Source organism: Pongo abelii, chromosome 2 (genome assembly GCF_028885655.2).
Source record: "Pongo abelii isolate AG06213 chromosome 2, NHGRI_mPonAbe1-v2.0_pri, whole genome shotgun sequence".
NCBI lineage: Eukaryota > Metazoa > Chordata > Mammalia > Primates > Hominidae > Pongo > Pongo abelii.
In genome coordinates this window covers 31,794,002-31,814,484 of record NC_085928.1, presented here as the reverse complement: position 1 = coordinate 31,814,484, position 20,483 = coordinate 31,794,002, and the positions used below count along the sequence as shown (strand labels likewise).

Sequence of the window (20,483 nt, the reverse complement as noted above, 5' to 3'; positions counted from 1 at the left end):
TGCCACCATGCCCAGCTAATTTTTGTATTTTTAGTAGAGAGGTGGTTTCACCATGTTGGTCAGGATGGTCTCTATCTCTTGACCTTGTGATCTGCCCACCTCGGCCTCCCAAAGTGCTGGGATTACAGGTATGAGCCACCACGTCTGGCCTACCTATTTTTCTTTTTAATCTGCATGCGAAAGTTCAAAAAATACAGATGAGGGGAGTGACATCTTTAAATGTAGTGGTGGAATTTTCTCTTAGAAAAGTTGTTAAGTCTTGAGGATCTGAGCTATCGCCAAATAATACCATTCAAGATAATTTGCAGGAAAAAACAAGATAAGCATTTACACAATTATTACTAAAGAGGTTAATTACTGTATTTCTAAAGAATTTGTTTTTTCAAAACATTATTATTTATCAATACTCACAGCAATTTTCTTAGGTAAATGTTATTATTCCCATTATAAAGAAGAGAAACCTGAGGCATAACAAAAGGAAGTGATTTATACGAAGGACAAGAGATTAAGGTGGAACATGGATTTATCCCCAGTATTTTGACTTTAGCTTTCCAGACTCTACAACTATCTTTTAGTACCTAAGTTTGCTGAATTCATGAGGTTAATAAATTGTTTGAAGCCCTTGTGTTTCTCAATTTCTGAAAGCAAAGTAAATCATTAAATAAGTAAACAAACAAACAGTTCTCTTTAAAAAGAGATGTCAAATTTAATTAAGCAGTTACTGACATTGATTTTAAATAAAAACATCATTAACTTGTATTTAGATGCTGCTATTAAAAAACTTCCTATTTATTTTTATGTTGTTGAGTTTGTAAAATAATAATGTTAGAGATCAAAGGAAAAAAATGAGTTTCCTCTCCTTCACCAATAACTTGTAAATAAGGGAAATACATAAGATAACGCTCTGATAGCTCATTTAGAAAAATCAATGAACCTAATGAATGAGTAGTCTGGTTTAAAATAGTTTCTGGCAAACAGCCTTATAAATCTTCACAAAATTATCTATTACATTAAGAAAAAGAGGTAAATTCACAAGACTTACATATTATCATACATTGGATTAATGCTGTCTGGGAATAATTTCTACTAAATATAAGTTGAGAGAAACTATAAATAGATTAAGGTGAGAAATGTTTTTCTTCCATGTTTTGCCCTATGAAACATAATGACATCCTGTAGCTGAAAGGATATGGGAATATATATACATCAAGCCTCTCATAAATGTATAACTTCTTGCTCAGAGAGCCAAGGTCTACTCCAACCATAAAACTGCATAATCACCTCCTGCTGTGCAACTTCCAGACAATAAAATGACACAAATTAAAACTCTGAAATGTTGCACCCTGGGTGGCAGAGTCCCAATAAATAGGGTGCTACAGACTGGGCTAGAAAAGGGAAAGTTCTTAAAGTAGTAAATGAAAATAACTGTAGTTTTTCATATACTCTTTAATATGGCATGTCAGAAGAATAGCTAGAAGGATAAGTGGGGAAAAAAAATCTCATTAAGAGTATGAGGCTTGGCCAGGCATGGTGGCTTGCACCTGTAATCTCAGCATTTTGGGAGGCAGAGGCGGGTGGGTCACTTGAGGTCAGGAGCTCAAGACCAGCCTGGCCAACATGGTGAAACCCCGTCTCTACTAAAAGTACAAAAAATTAGCTGGGCATGTTGATACATGCCTGTAATCCCGGCTACTCAGGATGCTGAGGCAGGAGAATCCCTTGAGCCCAGGGGGGTGGAGGTTGCAGTGAACTGAGATCGCACCATTGCACTCCAGCCTGGGTGACAAAGTGAGACTCTGTCTCAAAAAAAATAAAAGAAAAGAAAAGAATTTGAGGCTTGCTAGATGAAATAACTGAAAGTTCAGTGAGGAAATATACTAACCTGTCCTCATGCTGCCTATTTGAGAGGGGCTTTTAACCATATTCAAATACCAACCCCCAAAGTCTTCTTTGCAAACACAAGTCTCAATATATTTGCCCCTTTTTAGAGGAAAAATTAATATTCAAAATATACCAATAAACAACATGGGATCTCTGAAGAAAAACAGCACCATGAAAGACAGGGTATATTATGCCTTTGTCTCGAAAACAGATAAACAAACTTACCAATATAATTGATTTCCTGGAATAGCTCATCTAATTCTAACTGAAAACTTGGACAAGTAACATATCATTCTGTGTCTCAGTTTTCTCAACTGTAAAATGGGGATAATAATTGCTCTCACATATTTGCTCTTAGTATTGAAGGCCCTAATAAACATGGAACATATAGAAACCTTATAAATCCTGAATACATTCTTCTCCTGTTCCATTGTTCCTCCCCCTCACCCCTTTCTTCTCAGACAACATATTAGAAAACTTCTTATGATACTAGAAACTGTAGCCACTCTAAGAAAAAGCAAATATCTATGAGAAAAGAAGAAGCTATGATACAAAGAGAATAGCATGCAAAGAAAAGTTAAGTGAAAGTAGAGCTAGATAAGACATGCGAAAGCTGAAGAAACTTCAAGATTGTCGGGCCGGGCACAGTGGCTCACGCCTGTAATCCCAGCACTTTGGGAGGCCGAAGCGGGCAGATCACGAGGTCAGGAGATCGAGACCATCCTGGCTAACACAGTGAAACCCTGTCTCTACTAAAAATACAAAAACAAAATTAGCCTGGCGTGGTACTCCCAGCTACTCGGGAGGCTAAGGCAGAAGATAATCAGGTAAGATAGTAAAGAGAAAATAATGTGGGAACTGAATCAGTAAATAATTGAACATTAATTCAATTTATATGTACTGAATAGGTACTACAAGCCTAGCATTGTACCAAACTCTAGGAATAATTTTTTTTAAAAGAATGATGATTAAGAACAGTTCTTGTTTTCAGGGAAATCAGTTTCTCTCTCTCTCTCCCTCTTTCTTCTACCAGACAACCTTCCTAATCTACCTGTCTAGATAGAAATAAAGTGACTGGTTCAGGGATGGGCTGAAGACCCAGGTTAGTTCCAGGGGGAAATTACAGGGGCTGCAAGAAAAAAATGTCTTACTCCCTGACCTTGAGTTTGAGAAAGTGTGAGGCTGAACGTGCTGTATAGCTATTCTCTGATCACAAGAAGAGATGCTTTCTGAGAAGAAAGCCAACACAGAGGAAAGAGAGAAAAAAAACAGAGAAACAAAACAGAGGCAAACAAGTTAACCTGGGTGGCATCACTGAGTATTTATGCCTGAGCTATTCCAAAAATTTTCAGTTGCATGAAACCATCAATCCACTCTTTTTCTGCTTAAGCCACTTTTAATTGTTATTATTATTTAACCACTGGCAACAGAAAAGGTGATAGTGATGCACCATGGTTAGCCATGCATTTCCAAGAGCATCAAGCTTTAACAAACATCATTAAAACAGCAAGTAAAATATCAGATGTAAAACATAAATACACTAGTTTTAAAAAGCCACATGAGGAAAAATGCACACTTTGTAGTTTATGAACATACAGTAGGATACCAAATTAATAATGTTATGATTCTTTAAGGGTAATTCAAAATTGCTACTTACTTCCTGTCTGCCAATCATTCATTCATTTAAAAGCAATCATAAATTTTAGTTATACTTTGAGAAAGAGAACTTCAGATGGAGCCAATTTATCAAGATTTATTTATCCCAAAGTATACCCATCCTGCTGAATCTAACTGGCTCATTCTCCAGCAAGCTACATTTCTTCATTCTATGGCAGGTTGTATTTCCCCATGGGAAATGCTTTGGAATATGTAATTATCTCTACCTCCAAGATGGTCTGAGCACTGACAGATGTGGTATTCTGAAGACACCACAAGTACAGGTTAGCAGAACCAGGCTGGGTACAATTGATTAGTTCAACTGGTTTCAAATAGGCAGTGAAATTTAAAGTTTAAGCAGAAATAGTAAGTTGAGGACATCAATAAATGGAAGTAGCAAAATTTCATGAAAACTATTTGAAAGGTATGGGGAAAATCATCTTATCAAAATCTCTTACTAAACACATAATTTTTTTATGTTAGTGATGCATTATTTTAAACCTTTTGAGTTCTCTAATGAAATGCAAGTTTTTTGGGGAGACACATAGCAGTTCAATTCCTAGCAAAGATTAGTAGGGTGCACCAGGTACTTTGCTAGGCTGTGGGCATACAGACTAGTGAGAAAGGGGGTCTGCAAAAGAGTAGATTGTTCTGGTAGACAGCTTAGTCCATATCAGACTAAGCCATGTTTAGATTACACTGACTAGGGCGCTGGATTGGAGCTAGAAGGAATGGTACCAAAAAGTAAAGAGAGATTCCAGCAAACAGAAGAACGGCAACCCATGGAGAATATGGTTTTGCTAAGAGCTTCTCTTACATAGTAAAAAAATGACTCTTCAAAGCATTATGCATTTCTTCCCTCTGATATATTGAGGGGAAATTTACAACACAAATTCCTCCTGATGCTATAATTCTGGCCTCATATAAAGAAAGCTGTCAGTACCTACTAAGCCTCCCATGTTGCTTAATTTTCTTTCATTTCTCCCACAGATATTTATTAGGCACTGCTACATATGCAAGTCAAAATATGCTGGCTTTACAAACAAAGATAGAAAAACAGCTGTCGTGCCAAATAGCAAAATATGGTTGAAAAAACTTTCTTTGTGTAAGTCTGGCATGAATAAAATGATTCCTCTAGAGAACCTACCTAAAAGGTGAATTCAGTTTCATTCGCAACTGAAACCAGTTTCTCCTTTCATTATTGTAGATCTAACCTAGGTTAAACTTCAAAAAAGTTATAGTATTTTCTCTATCAGTCTGACACTTTTTTAAATGGTGAAACTATTTTATCAGTGATAGTCATCAATTCCATTTTCTATCCTCTACAAGGCTTCCTAATCCTGAGATTTTAATAGATGAAAAGACACTAATACTTATTGGCTCCCTCGTAAGAACCAGACATCATGCTGGAGACTTTTACAGATTATTTCACAATATGGTTTATGTTTTCCTACCTTTGAAAATGTTACTCTGATATTAACGCAAACAGAATATGATGTGGTCTAAGAATTTGTCATTAGTTCTTACTTTTCTTGTGCAATATAAAATTAGAAGATAAAGCATTCATACCACTATTCTTGTAGCTCACTAGTAAGTAACATATTTTTAAATATCCTTCTCAGTGTATCGGTCTTTTGTAATATGCTTACAGTTACATTTTTAAGCTTTATTATTTTAATTATTTAAAAATCCATAATTATTAAAATTTTAAAAATATAGGTAAGTTCTATAGTTATAAACAGCTACAAAAAGGCTCTGTTAATTTTCATATATATCTACATATACAATGTTTATCTATCTATCTATCTATCTATCTATCTATCTATCTATCTATCTACCTATGGAAAAGCAAGGAAACTTCTACCCCATGCTCATTAATGTCTTTTTGGATCCTTAGCCAATTTATGAAACACAATTCTATTTAGTGTCAAAAGGTCTATTGTCCTCTTCAGGCCATGATTAGGTCGTATCAGCTTTAGTTGCTTTTTTTTTTTTTGAGACAGAGTCTGGCTCTGTCGCCCCGGCTGGAGTTCAGTGGCGTGATCTCAGCTCATTGCAACTTCTGCCTCCCAGGCTCAAATGATTCTCCTGCCTCAGCAACCCGAATAGCTGGGACTATAGGCATGTGCCACAAACGCCCAGCTATTTTTTGTATTTTTAGTAGAGACAGGGTTTCACCATGTTAGCCAGGTGGGTCTCGAACTCCTGACCTCAGGCAATCTGCCCCCCCTCAGACTTCCAAAGTGCTGAGATTACAGGTGTGAGCCACCACACCCAGCCCAGCTGCTTTTTAACTAGGTGACAAGAAACTCCAGTTACTGAGAACATAGTCTTGAAACCGTGTTTTCCTGGTAGCCTCCAAATAAGAGTTTTCTCCTCTAAAGACTCCAATATCATGTTCTGGTGAGTGTTCCTCAGCATGTGGTGAGAGCTGAAGTGGTGGCAGTCACTACTGATTGTGAGCAAGATGATTTTTAGGGTGTATGAGATTAGCCACCAAATTAAATTGTTATGTCTTTCTTTTACCCGTCAACACTTTTTTTGATCTCATAGGTTCACTTGTCACTTAATCAGTTAGGTCAGCAGTAAATGCATTTGATACTACTCTAATTAATATTAGAAAATAAGAGGAGTTTCACAACATTTGGCATATAAGTACAATTTAACAATATTAAATTACATTTCATTGTATTTTTTGGGTGCTTTCATTTTACATATGACAATAATGCTGGTTTTTCTATTCACAGTGTTGGTAAAAAGCTATCTTTCCAATAAACTTAATTTTCAATGTGTATATATTCATACGATAGAATACTCAGCAATGAAAAACAAATGGACTATTGATGCATGCAGCAACATTAGTGTGTAGAATGTTATGTTGTGTGAAGGAAGCCAGATACTCAAGAAAAAATACTGTTTCTGTTGAAAGAGAACTCAAGAAGAGGCTAAACTAAGTTATAATAAAAAAATCAATAGTGTTTGCCTATGAGAAACTCTGGTTGACTGGAAAGCGGCATAAGGAAACTTTATAGGGTGGCAGAAATGTTCTGTATCCTGATTTCATGGTGTTTACACAGGTGTATAAATTTGTCAAAACTCATATAACTACACTTACCATCCATGTATTTTTACGTACACTTTAACTCAGTAAAGAGAGAGGGAGGGAGAAGGAAAGACAGAGGTAGAGCAAGAGAGAGTTTTGGGCAAAAGACTAGATATACTACATTGTGTTGCACTGATTTGACTGAGACTAGGAATTGTCTTTCTCAGAATCTCTTTTCATGTGTGTCTGAGAGAGGTCCTGCACAATTCAGAAGGCAGCCGTGAAGGAGTAATCATTGTTACCAAAGGTAGCTGTAGTTAGACACGATGTCTGTCCATTACAGAGGTGCCCAGATTGTCCTTGCTAGCTTTGCTCCTTGCCCAGCTCCTCTTCCTGACTGTGCATCCTGTTGACCAATGGCAGCCCCAGGTGTACCCCAGACGTTTAGCTGTGTAGCCCAGTAGCAACTTCTGGCTATGTAGCTTGTAGCTATTTCTATAGACTCTTTACAAAATTCCCCTTGGCAGTCTCACTTCAGAGGTGAATATATTTGATTTTTCACATGTTCCTACTACATATTGTCAGATAAAACGCAGGATATCAGTTAAATTTAAATTTTAGATAAACAATCAAAAAATAGAATAAGTATACTCATATGTTGCTTAAAGATGTTTATACTAAAAAGATGTGTTATTATCTGAAATTCAAATGTAATGGGGTGTTCTGTATTTTTACTTGCTAAATCTGGCAATCTTATCCTTTAAGCTCTGACTGGATACCTCACCATCGATGGGGTGATGAGATCCTCTCTCTCTCTCTCAGACCTTCACTTCCCCTGATTGTTGCGCATTATTGTAAGGTCTAATTACTATAGGTAACTAATCTAGGTAATGTCATAAAAATCCATTATTTGTGCAATTCTTATGGCGGCTCTGTTTAAACTCTGACTGATATGGGAGCGGGGGTCAGTTTAAAGGGAAACTTTAACTAAATGTACATTCATAAGAAAGTCACCTATGATCAAATTTCAGCAAGTGGTACAGCTGCTCTAACACTGCACGTTTCTCTTCCTTTGACATTGTGGTTCACAGGACAGATCCTTTTCATGGAGTTTAGTTCAGCACTATGCTTACATAGGTATGATTCAAATTTGTTTTTCCTCACCTTTAAGCAGACATAGCACATTCTAACATACCTTAACTACACCCGGAGAAGTCAACCTGCTATTATCATGAACAGACCATGGTTTTGGAGTCTAACAAGCCTGAAAACATATTTATTTTGTAACTATGTGATCTTGGACAGATTAGATAACTTCTTTAAATTTTGCTTTACAAGTCTGCAATGTGGTCTAGATAATCTCTGCTCTACATGGTTACTGTGAGAATTGTTTCACATATGCAAAGTTCCTAATACAGTGACTACTACACAGTAGATATTATTTTTCATTGGCCACTTTTCTTGGTGGGAAGATATCTGTTTCTATCTTCTAAAATATTTATCTTTCATAAACTGGAGGCTTGTACAAGTCTTGCATAACCAACTTTCAGCCCTCTGGCTCTGCGAAATATATTCAAATTTCTGAAGTCTCATTTTGTCATGAACTTGCAATGCCCTTTCCTCTCTTAGAAAGCAGGGACACTCTGGCATTTACTTTAATACTTCAAACCTTAAGATATTAAGGTTTAATATCTTTGGGCTACATATATATGAGACATTTGATTTTGATGACATGTTTACATTTTTAAGATCATAGGAACTGGTTGTTTCAGATGATTTTAGTTACTGGTATTTTGTTTAACTCCCTAAAGGAGTAAGAGAACCTTTATGAAAACCCCAGTTTTTGTCTTTTATCTTTGGCAGAAGGAAGTAAACCAAGTCTGTAAATAATAAAAAGTCAGGGCTGATGTATTGCCAAAATAAGGAATAGATGAGTCACAAAAGCAAAAGGAAAGGTTGAACTAGCCAGATATTTGATGACATTAAAGAATTATTATTTTTAAATGAAATAATGCTATTATGTTTCTGTTAAAGGAAAAGAATCCGTGCCTTTTAAAAATTAAAAAGAAAACAGAAATGTTGAAAAGTATTCTTTAAGATGAAGAAATAAAAATATTAAAAATATCCAGAGTAAGGTGACACTGATATAATCAAATAGAGACATTAAAATTCTTGGCTTCCCCTTGGGAGCAGAAAAGGAGCATACTAGGTTGAATCAGAAATAGTCATTTAAAAAACAGAAGTAATGATGGAAACAAATGAAATGGGGAGAGATACCAATTTGTGAAAACAAAAGAAGTGTTCTGTCCTTTTACTCCTCCTCTGAGCACTCTCCCATCTCCCAGCTACCTCATAAGTCTTAATTCATCCTCGTCCTAACTCTTGGTTTCTTTATTTACCCAAATCACTGCTTAATATGGTTTGACTGTGTCGCCACCCAAATCTCATCTTGAATTGTAGCTGCCATAACTCCCACATGTGGTGGGAGTGACCCAGTGGGAGGTAATTGAATCATAGGGGTGGGTCTTTCCTGTGCTGTTCTTGTGATAGTGCATATGTCTCATGAGAGCTGATGGTTTTAAAAAGGGGAGTTCCCCTACCCAAGCTCTCTTGCCTGCCACCATGTAAGACGTGACTTTGCTCCTCCTTTGCCTTCCACCATGATTGTGAGGCCTCCCCAGCCATGTGGAACTGTGAGTCAATTAAACCTCTTTCCTTTATAGATTACCCAGTCTTGGGTATGTCTTTATTAGCAGCATGAAAACAGGCTAATACACTGCTCACAGATCTTCTACTCCTACCACTTTCTGCAAAGTTTCAAGAGCTTTTTCATGTTTCTCAATTCCTGCATTCATTCAATTCTGCAGTGCTTTTCTTCAGTGGATCTTCGGGAACATGCAGCTATATTATATCCCTCTCTCTATCTATTCTTCCTCTTGCAATTTCCTGGTCAGCTAATTGAATGTCTATCCACCAGCTGTATCTATTCTAATCCAGTAATCTCTCATATGCATTTATTTCACTACCATTATCTGTTGCCTGAAATATTGAGGTTGTTTCTTAAGTAAGCCATCCTGCCCTCAAGGTTTTGAAGTGAGAGGCAAGATTCGCAGACCATAGAATTCCAACATTTTAAGCCTCATTTACACAAGCAATTTAAAAAAATAGTCATAAATAAGAAATCTGTGTAAAGGATGATTAGCAGGAAACAAGTATTGCAATCTATCAGAAAAAGTCTCAATAAGCCATTCCTTTTTGTAGCTTAAGAAATAAATTCCAGTCATGTGTTCCTTTGTACTTATACTATGAGAGAGTCTCAAATCACACCAGCCATAAAAGTCAGATAAAGATGCAACCACCAGAGCAGATCATGGTTCCAATGGTAAGGAAACAGAGACAATCTCTGATTGTTTTAGTTCCCCATAAATGCAACTAGTTAGCAGACACTTGTTCTTTGATTAACCTTGTGTCTCCAGAATAGTGACACTCTTGGCTTTACAAATAATAAAATCCAGTGGACATTAAAAAGAAAGATTCCAAGACAAGAATTTGGGTTTTAGAAGTTTATTTAGGAGGCAGCAAAATGAGGAAGTAGGAAAACTGGGGAAAGGTGCCCTCTGAGAGACCATATAGAGTACACCTCTGAATTCCAGGACCTACGGAGCCTGCTACAGAATTTTATCTACCAGCCTCAATCCTTCATTGGTTGATAGTTGCTTATGGGAACATTAATTCTCCAGTACTTTTGCCCTGTACCACTCATGGGTCAGACTGCTCTCTTAGACATAAAGACATGGTGCTTAAGGGATTCGCAGTAGTGTACATGGGAAGCTGCAGCTGATCTCCAGGGAGTGCTGAAGGGATGTAGGTGGGGCACCAACTTTGTCTGTTACAAACCAGAAGAAGGGTTAGTCACCAATACATCTCAAGAAGTCACATTAACAGACCTGTACATTGGTTCTAGAGCCAATTCTACATCTTAAATTTATAGAATCTCTGTAAAGGGATGCACAGTGGGAAGAAACCTTTGGACCACATGATATTAAGTTCTCATCACAAATAGGAAATCTAGCAGAGAGTTATTCCTAACACTTCACAGGCTTCCTCATGGTGAATCAATGCAGAGGTGTGCTGCACCCAATAAAAACTTCCTACGTGCAGATTGAGCTTTCTTAAAAGATAATTCAAGATAATCTGGGCCTCTCTTCTCCCTCAGATCTAGTACCCCTTCTCAATACTGCCTTCAAACCCTCCATACAGTAAAATAGCAATTTTTGTTTAGTGAGAAATAATTTTGTGACTTGGGAAGTTGTTATAAGTTTTATATATATATATATATATCTTATATAATTTATATATATTATATCATATATGTTATTAAGTTATATATATAAATATATTAAAAATCATATGGTAGAAATATTTCAAGGATAATTTTCATCATCTTATAAAACTAAAATATTGTTCTAATTTTTCTCCATTCATGGCATAGGAAAAATTCCAGTGGTCATCCAATAAAATCAGTCAACAAATTTGAAATTTAGTATAAAAAGCTCCATATATTACCACGCAGAGTGGCTCATGCCTGTAATCCCAGCACTATGGGAGGCCAAAGTGGGCAGATTGCTTGAACCTAGGAGTTTGAGACCAGCCTGGATGATGTGGTGAAACCCTATCTCTACAAAAAGATACAAAAATTAGCTGGGTATGGTGGTATGTGCCTGTAGTCCCAGCTGCTTGAGGGGCTGAGGTGGGAGGATCATTTGAGCCCAGGAGGTACAGGCTGCAGTGAGCCATTATCACACCACACCACTGCACTCCAGCTTGGGTGACAGAGTGAGACACTGTCTCAAAAAGAAAAAAAAAAATAAGCCTCACAGACAGCAGGAAGAATGAAACACTATAAAATATTTGCTTTCAGGTTATTACTGAAGACTATAAATAGTTTTCAGTGTTTCATAAATATCAAAAATATATACTTTCTTCTGAAAATTGAAATATTAGCCCTTTGTTTATATAATTTATAAGTGATTTAGCTCATTTTTGCCAATTACTCATATAATGTACATTTGAAATAATTACTATTGTCTGACTAGAACTGAGCATCTTCTTTCTGTTCACTAGTAGTTCAGCACTCTGTATAATTATATAGACATCTTTCTTTCCTTTTGTCTATTTTTGTGTGTGTGTGCCTTATCCTTGCCAGCTTCATTATTTGGTGTTCATTTCTATGGAAGCAATTATTACAGATATAGACCACAGCATAGTTCCTATCACTATCTGTTAGCCAAAGTAGCTCTTCTACAGGAGTAATTCATATAGAATGGTGGCTGTTAAAACTTGACAAGAAGCCTCCCTGTTGCTAGATGACTTATTATCCAACCCTGATTGGGAAAATGGTATTGATGTAACTTATTCCTGTATAATGGAAATTTGGTGGATCCTGATTTTTATTATAAAATCCAAAGTGTGATAGGTGGCCCCTTTTTAGACCCTAGCAAGTAGGGTGCAGAACCATGATTAAAGTTTAGACAGTCAAAAACTTTTAAAATTTGAGTTAGTCATGTAAAGGTAAAGTTTGGAATTCATTTCCTTGACACTGACCAGTGATAGTGGCGAGCTACTGACCCAGGTGGGCGTTTGTACGCTGGTGGTCCCAAGAGTGGACTGTTCACCAGACTATTCCTGGAATATAGCCTTGGCTGGGTTTCTTGGACTATCTGAAGTCCTGTCATTCCTGAGCTAAATTCTCAAGCTTTCCAATGGCTTCTGTGACCTATCCAGTATCCTTCCAACAATTTACTTTTTACTGCTTAAATCTATCCTAATAATTTTGATGCCTACAAACTAGTGCCCTGACTGACATATGCATTTTATTATATTAATAATGATGGTGAGTTCTTAAATGTGTGAAATTTGTCTTAGTTTTCAAAGTACTTTCACATGCATTATCATATTCAGCTCCACGATATCAGATGAAAATAATGAGCCTCAAAGAAGTTAAATGATTTAGCAAGGTCATGCTGCTAGGAAGTGACAGGGCTTGAATCTGGTCTCCTGGCACACTGACCAGTGTTTTTTGTTTGCTTGTTTTTTATACTGCACTATGCTTCTTTGTCTAGAAATGCAAAGCTGGCCACTGATTTCATTCAAAGTAAATGTTTCAATTACAAAATCTTCTACAACTCAAACCAGTACTAATTGAACAAACCAATGGATGATTAGCCAAATGTTTTACGTTTTTGCTGGCTTTTGCAAAATATATCTGACAAATCCACACTGTCTTTTCTTTTTCTGCACTTTAGTTTTTCATCAAGAACCAGAACAATGAAATGAATGCTGATTCAAACTGTAACATTTAGGAATTTTAGAATGGGGGCAACTTAACTTTTCAGAGGCTAAAAGTATAAGGCAATCAGAGCTTCTGAATGTCAGAAGGACTCTCAGGAACACTTGTAATGTGATTGGAAACTTCTAGCACCACCAAGTAACATTAGAGTGCAGTATTAGTTACAGCTTTCTGGGACAAATACTAAGAACTTAGTGCTTCTGAAAAATATTTTTAAGTGTATTTTAAATGCTGATTGCATTAGCCAGGATTCTCCAGAGAAAGAGAACCAATAGGATAGGACATATAGAGAGATATATAAGAGAAGATTTATTATGGTAATTGGCTCATATAATTATGGAGGCTGAGAAGATCCACAATATGCCATCTGTAAGCTGGAGAACCAGGAAAGCACATGGTATAATTCAGTCCAAGTCCAAAAATCTGGGAACTAGGGGAGCCAATGGTGTAACTCCCACTCCCAAGCCAAATGTCTGAGCACCAGGAGAAGAAGCGAGACAGGAACTGATAATATCAGGCTGGGGTAAGTCCTTAAAAGGCATCATCTAAAGCCTGAGAACCAGCAGCTCTGATGTCTGAGGGCAGGAAAAGACAGTGTTCCAGCTCAAGCCAAGCTTCCTCCTCTTTTTTTTATTTTATTCAGGTCCTAAACAGATTAGATGATACCTTCTCCCATCAGTGAGGGAAGATCTTTTTTCCCAGTCTGCTAATTCAAATGCTAATCACTTCTGGTAACAACTTTTACAGACACATCCAGAAATAATGTTTTACCAGCTATCTGGGGTTACACTAGTCACATTGACACATACAATTAAGTAGCATCACATGGCTAAAATATAATTACTTTTTGTATAATTACTTGTACACATGTGTCTATTCTTCCTAATATTCTCTACTTACCCCCAAGAATGAATAAAAATATAAGTAATTGCTTAATTGTTTTATAATTAATTGCTTAATAATTAAATATAATAAAAAATATATTAATCTCCTCATAATAACTATCCTGCAAGTCAGCCATGGTTGAACATCATCCCTATCAGACCTCTGAAGGTTTTAACCTTTAAGGAAGATTATTAAATCTTAAAAGAAATACAATCAGTATGGGGCAGGGAAGAGGAAGTTGCATTTCTGTTTTGCACTGGGCTTTGTTCTAGGTGACATGTCTTGGTGTATCAGTTAGACATTAGCATGTGGGATGTCTATTAAGGAGTCATTGTGTGTGATAAACACCTATTGGGAAAATAAAACAGAATTTGGCACAGAGAGAAGCCAAACTGCATGTAAGTCTCAGTGAAGGCTTCAGCTGATCCCGAGGGGAGTACAGAGGATGGGAGAACCCATTAGAACTGTTATAAATTTGGTTGAGATGACCAAGTCTTTATACTCACACCTCTGTCAGTCACTGGATGTGGGCTGCCCCAGGAAGCAGGCGTGACTTGGGGTGAAGAAGATCCCTTCAACAAAGGTAGTACCTGAAGGGGATGACAGCTGAGGGCTGTCTGTTGCAGCATCCTGGCAGTTGGTATACTAAAATTTTCATTTCTGAAGAAGTTTCTAGATAATGCATTGTAGTGTCCACCACATAGTGTGTCAGCTGCTATTGAGAGGCAAAATATGTCAAGACCTGAGACTTGACCATTGGTGGAAGTCACTGGTGTACTCTTTTTCTTAATGATGGATGCTTACAACATTTGTATTAAGTTTCAGGCCATAAAAAAATGTGTAGCTCTTCCTGCTTAATAGTGAATAAACCATTTTCTGGATCTTCTCATTGGCTCAACTGGATCAAAAACTATTTTCTCACTGTAGCCTAAGGAATGTCACCTACTGATTTCCTTTGTCCTGGCTTATAGCTCACATTTAGAGTTAGAAGTAGAATTCATTTCCCTTAAAACATTTATATTGTGCGGGGGAAGTGTGGAAACTTGAATGAAAATGGGGTGCTGTCAAGAGAAGGGAAAGCATATATTGGGGAAGTAATCATAATGACTAACAATGGATACTGCATTACTTAGTTTCTGTGTTCATTTGGAATAATTAATTTCACTAATTTATGCAACAAATCTTTGTTTAGACCAGGTGGTGTTGCTCACTCCTGTAATCCCAGGACTTTGGGAGGCCAAGGCAGGAAGATTGTTTGAGCCCAGGAGTTTGAGACCAGCCTGGGCAACACAGTGGGACCCCATTTCTACAAAAAATAAAAATTAGCCAGGTGTGGTGGTGCATGCTTGTAGTCCCAGCCTGGAAGGCTGAGGTGGGAGGACCCCTTGAGCCTCGGGGGATGAGACTACAGTGAGCTATCATTGCACCACTGTACTCCAGCCTGGGTGACAGATTGAGACCCTGTCTCAAAAGAAAAAAAAATTATTGTTAACTTTAGGCCAGGTACCAAGGATTCAGCCGCATACTAGACATAATGTGTTTGTGCTCCTTGATTTAGTGTTTTCCAGAGGGAGGAAGAAAAAACAAATAACAAGTCTTATAGATTGTGTTAATTGCACTTAAGCAAAGACAGGAATATGACTGACATTAAGACAGGATGTTTCAGAAATGTGATCAGAGAGGATTTCAATAGAAAGTGATATTTTTGGCAACCCTGTATTATTTTGCTTTCCTTCTTTCTCTTTTTTTTTTTTTTTTTTTTTTTTTGAGATGGAGTTAGGTCCAAGTGATTCTCCTGCCTCAGCCTCCTGAGTAGCTGGGATTACAGGCATGCACCACCATGCCTGGCTAATTTTATATTTTTAGGAGAGACGGGGTTTCTCTATGTTGGTCAGGCTAGTCTCGAACTCCTGACCTCAGGTGATCCGCCTGCCTCGGCCTCCCAGAGTGCTGGGATTATAGGCGTGAGCCACCGCACCTGGCCTTTTATTTATTGACACAAAAAAAAGGAGTAAAAGAGAGCAAAAGAAGAAGTAAGGAGGGAGTGAGGGAGGAAAAGTATTGAAGAACAAAAGATTTACTAAAGATTGCACACTAGATTATTCTTTTACGCTGCTGTTGTTACTTTGAAGGAAATTACAATATGCTCCATTCTACTGCCATGAAAATCTAAAAATCTTATACCTGTCTCAGAGAAAGGCCAGAGAAAATTGCTATATATAAAATTACTAGATTTAAATGGCTATCAATGTTCTTGAAATTTTAATTAGCCTGAGTGGTACTTAAAGCCATGCAGTCAGGAAGGAAGATGGTGGGGAGGGAAGAGAAGTGGATTACACAGCTGTTTCAGGGGCATACACTTCCACAAAAATATTATGCAGAGCCCAGCATGAACTAGATTCTTAGCGTATGCTTATTGAGTAAATATATGCATGTTAATAATTTTCTATATAAATAGCACTAACGAACATATTGACTACCTACTCAGTATAATGCCTTCTCCCACATTTTTGTAATTGAAAAGAAATTGTATGATTAACAGTGATAATTCATTTTTAGAGAATAAATTTATACACTGAGATCACATAAGAATGCACAAGGAGCAGTGTATGAAATCTTAAATGAACAAGCAATGCCATGAAATTGCTCCTTTCGTGCTAAAAACCAAACTTATTGGTTTGGGGAAATGGAGATGATATTGTCTAGTTTATTTGGTGTCATTATGTATTATAAAATCCATTCCAATTTAGTTACATCTGAAAATTCATTGTAATAAACTTTATTTACTCCACTAACTCAGATGAAAATTATGTTTTAGGAAGTAGAAACAGTAGTAGTTTGGGTAGAGAATAAAAAAGTGTACTCTAGAAGTCGATGAGCACATAGATACCTAGTAGAGGACTGCATGGGAGCTAATTTCCAAATATGGTCTCCAAATGAATCAAGGTTCTTCATAATTTCCTTCTTCTACGGCCCCCTTCCACAGTGATTGGAACTGGCCTTGTATAATCAAGAGAATACAGCAGAAGTGATGCTGAGTGACATTTGAGATTAGGTCATGTCAAGCCTTGCAACTTTCACTCGAGTTTCTTAAAACGCTCCTTCTGGAAGAAGTCAGTGCCATGAAAGAATTCCAGCTACTGTGAGACTCCTACACTCTTCAGAGAGGCCACTTAGAGAGACAAAAAGAGATGCTTGACTCCACTCAGCTATTTCAATCCACGCATCACATGGAAGAAAATAAGCTATCTTGATTTTTTTGAACTCTATTAGACCCCATAGAGGAGGATAGAGAAACCAAGCTGACCTCTAGAACTAAAGCTCTAGAAGTGGCCCCAGTGATGCCATGCCAATCATCTCCAGTCATTTCAGCCACTCCAGCTGAGGCCCAAACTCCCAGGAAGAGGGATAAGCCATCCCACCATGCCCTGACAAAATACCTGAACCACAGGATGAACATACATATAAATTGTTGTTATTTAACCTGCTAAAAGTTTGGAATGGTTTGTTACTCAGGAATATATACCAGAACCAAAATTTGGTGCCAGAGGCAGGTTTTTTTGTTGTTAACAAAAATGCAAAGCATGTGCCTTTGAATTTGGGAGCTTGTGTTGAGTGGAGGTGTAAAGGATCCCAAGTAGACTGTGAGAGTGGAAAAAGAATGCAGAAAAAGTGTCATTGGAGGCTGCAGAAAAGATAAACTGTGTAATATTGTCGTAGAAAATTTAGAAAAATTGCTGACTGCTGCAATGGAAATGTGGTGGGTTTAGAATATTTCCACAAATTCTTTGATACTCCCCCTTTTAAGAAGTGGAGCCTAATTTCCCTCCTTGAGTGTGGGCTGAATTTAGTGACTTGCTGCTAATGAAAAAATGAAATAAAAATGTATGACTTCAAAGAGTAGGTTATAAAAGAAACTGCAGCTTGTTACTTGCCCTCTCTTTGGAAGACTCTGTCAAAAGATGCCTATTATGCTGGGAGGACTCCCTGACTACCCTGTGAAACCAACACCTTCTGCCAGCAGCCCATGCAGAACTGAGGAATTCTGCCAATAGTGACATGACTCAGCCACCTAGATTGTTGATCCTCCAGCTTCAGGCGTGTTGACAGTTGGCCACAAACCCCACTGACATCTTGATTGCAGATTCATGAAGAGTCTTGAGCCAGAAGCATCCAGCTAAGGCACTTCCAGATTCTTGATCCTCAGAAACTATGTGAGAAAATAATTTTTGTGTTGTTTTATCTTAAGATGCTAAATTTCAAGGTAATTTTTTACACAGCAATAATAATATAGGGGGCATAGAAAATAAAAATGAGCCTATCAACTAGAGCATCTTGTTTAGCAGACATTAAGACAGAATGTTGAGAGAGCCAGCTGGTTCCTTTTAGTTGTGTGTAATGAAGTATGGCTATAGAGAGATGAGATAAAGAAGGGACTGGTCACTTTTTAAGCTGAAATTTGAGGATACATGAAAGAGCCAGGATTAGCTTCAGATTACAAAAGATTCTCAGTTTAAGTAACAGCCTAAAAACAAGGTCAAATACAGCATCTTGCCAGTAAAATGTGACCACAGAGCCATAATGGGATGAAATTTTCAGGAAGAGGATAAGTATAATTTTCAAGTGTATGGGATGTGGGTTGTTGTGGTCAGAAAGCTGATGGTAGAAGAGTGCATTGTCCCAAAGATGAGAGCAATAGTATCTCGAAACCCACGTGCTTCTTCTGCAGTGTAACCTTCCTAATTCTACTTCAGAGATGACATTTATTTCTCCACCTTCTGGAATCTGGGTTGACAATGCGACTACCATGACAAAATGAAAGCAGTGGAAGTAATGCTGACCTTGTGCTGACCTTGTCATGGGTATAGCCCTTGGCTGGCTAGGCAGTTTCCATTTTCTGTCTCTGAGAAGCCAGACACCATGTAAGAAATGTGACTATCCTGAGACCACCACACTGTACAAAATATAAGCTATATATGGAGGTCCTGCAGGATGGCACATCATGTACAGAGAGACAGAGCGGCCCAAAGCCACTGAGGTATCCATTATGAATAAAGAGCCTATCTTGGAAGTGGATGTTCTTCTAGTCTTTTTAGTCTGTTGCATGATGCTATAATAGAACACCAGAAACTGAATAATTTATGAACAATAGAAGTTTATGTGGTTCACAGTCCTGGAGGCTGGGAATTCCAAGATTAAGAGGACATTTATTACAGAAGACATCACATGTGCAAAAGGTGTCGTAAAGGCAAGAGAGTGTGCAAGAGAGGGCAACAGGGGGCCAAACTCTCTTTTATAATAAACCTACTATGATAAGAACATTAATGCATTTATCAGAGCAGAGCCCCCATGACCTAAATACCTCCCTTAAGGCACCACCTCCCCAAACTATTACACTGGGGATTAAATTTCCAACACATGAACTTGGGGGACACATTCAAACCATAGTAAGCCCCAGTCAACCCAACTGACATGTACCACCCACCCAAGCTTATTTCTATGTCATGATAAAAATAAAATGGTTCTTTTAAAATACTAAATTTGGTGTGATTTGTTCTATACCAGTAAATTAGAACTCTAATTCTGCATGACTCACTTGAGCACTGCTCTATCAAAAAGCACAAAGCTAAGCTAGTGACTTGGTTTTGACAAATGAAATACAGTAAAAGGAATGAGATGTCACTTTGGAGATTAGGCTATAAAAAGACTATGATTTCTATCCTGGTGCACTTTCTCACTCTCATTCCCTCTCCTTCAGGGAAGCCGGGAAGCCGGCTGTCATGCCGTGAAGCGGCCCTGGAAAGCTGGAATCCAACTTCCATATCATGATGACACTCAAGCAGCCTATCAGGAAGGAAGCCCATACAGGAAGAAATGAGGACTGCTGGCCACCATATTAAGCTTGGGAGACTGTCTGAGGTCTGACAATAGTCACATAAGTGAATTGGGAAATAGACCTTCCCCTAGTTGGGCCTCGAGATAATTGAACTCCAGTGGAAAGCTTGAATGCAATCTTTTGAGAGATGCTGAGGGAAAACCACCCAAACACATTACTGCCAGATTACTGACCAACAGAATCTATGAAATAATAAATGTTTGTTGTTTTAATCCACTCATTTCAAAGTAATTTGTTATGCAACAATAGATAACTAATGCAACTAATACAATCCTCTTCTACTCTTCTATCTTAGTTGTTTTTTTTTTTTTCCTTCTGTTGAGAAGCCTGGTCTCTAATTGTTTCTGTCTTTTTTTTTTTTTTTTTTTTTTTTTTTTTTTTTTTTTGAGACAGAGTCTTACTCTGTTGCCAGGCTGGAGTGCAATGGTGCGATCTCGGCTCACTGCAACCTCTGCCTCCCGGGTTCAAGCCATTCTCCTGCCTCAGCCTTCCGAGTAGCTGGGACTACAGGCGTGCGCCACCACACCCAGCTAATTTTTTGTAATTTTAGTAGACACGGGGTTTCACCGTGTTGGCCAGGATGGTCTCTATCTCTTGACCTCGTGATCCGCCATTTTGGCCTCCCAAAGTGCTGGGATTACAGGCGTGAGCCACCGCGCCCCCGCCTGTTTTCTCTTTTATCTTTTACTCTGCCTAACATGTTTATCTTTTTAAAATTCTTTATACTTTTTTAAATCCTTAGCTTTATACTCTGATGTGTTGGGTCAAATTTT

General features: G+C 37.7%; 1 long non-coding RNA gene across 2 annotated transcripts in view; it reads left to right on the top strand.

Annotated features, from left to right (window-relative positions):
• LOC129058486 (uncharacterized) overlaps positions 1-19,926 on the top strand; it is a 44,917-nt gene extending 24,991 nt beyond the window's left edge. For both annotated transcript variants that reach the window (XR_008523616.1, XR_008523617.1), the window contains one exon: positions 19,573-19,926. This is a non-coding gene — a long non-coding RNA (uncharacterized LOC129058486). The remainder of the gene's footprint in view (positions 1-19,572) is intronic.
• Positions 19,927-20,483: the final 557 nt, after the last annotated feature.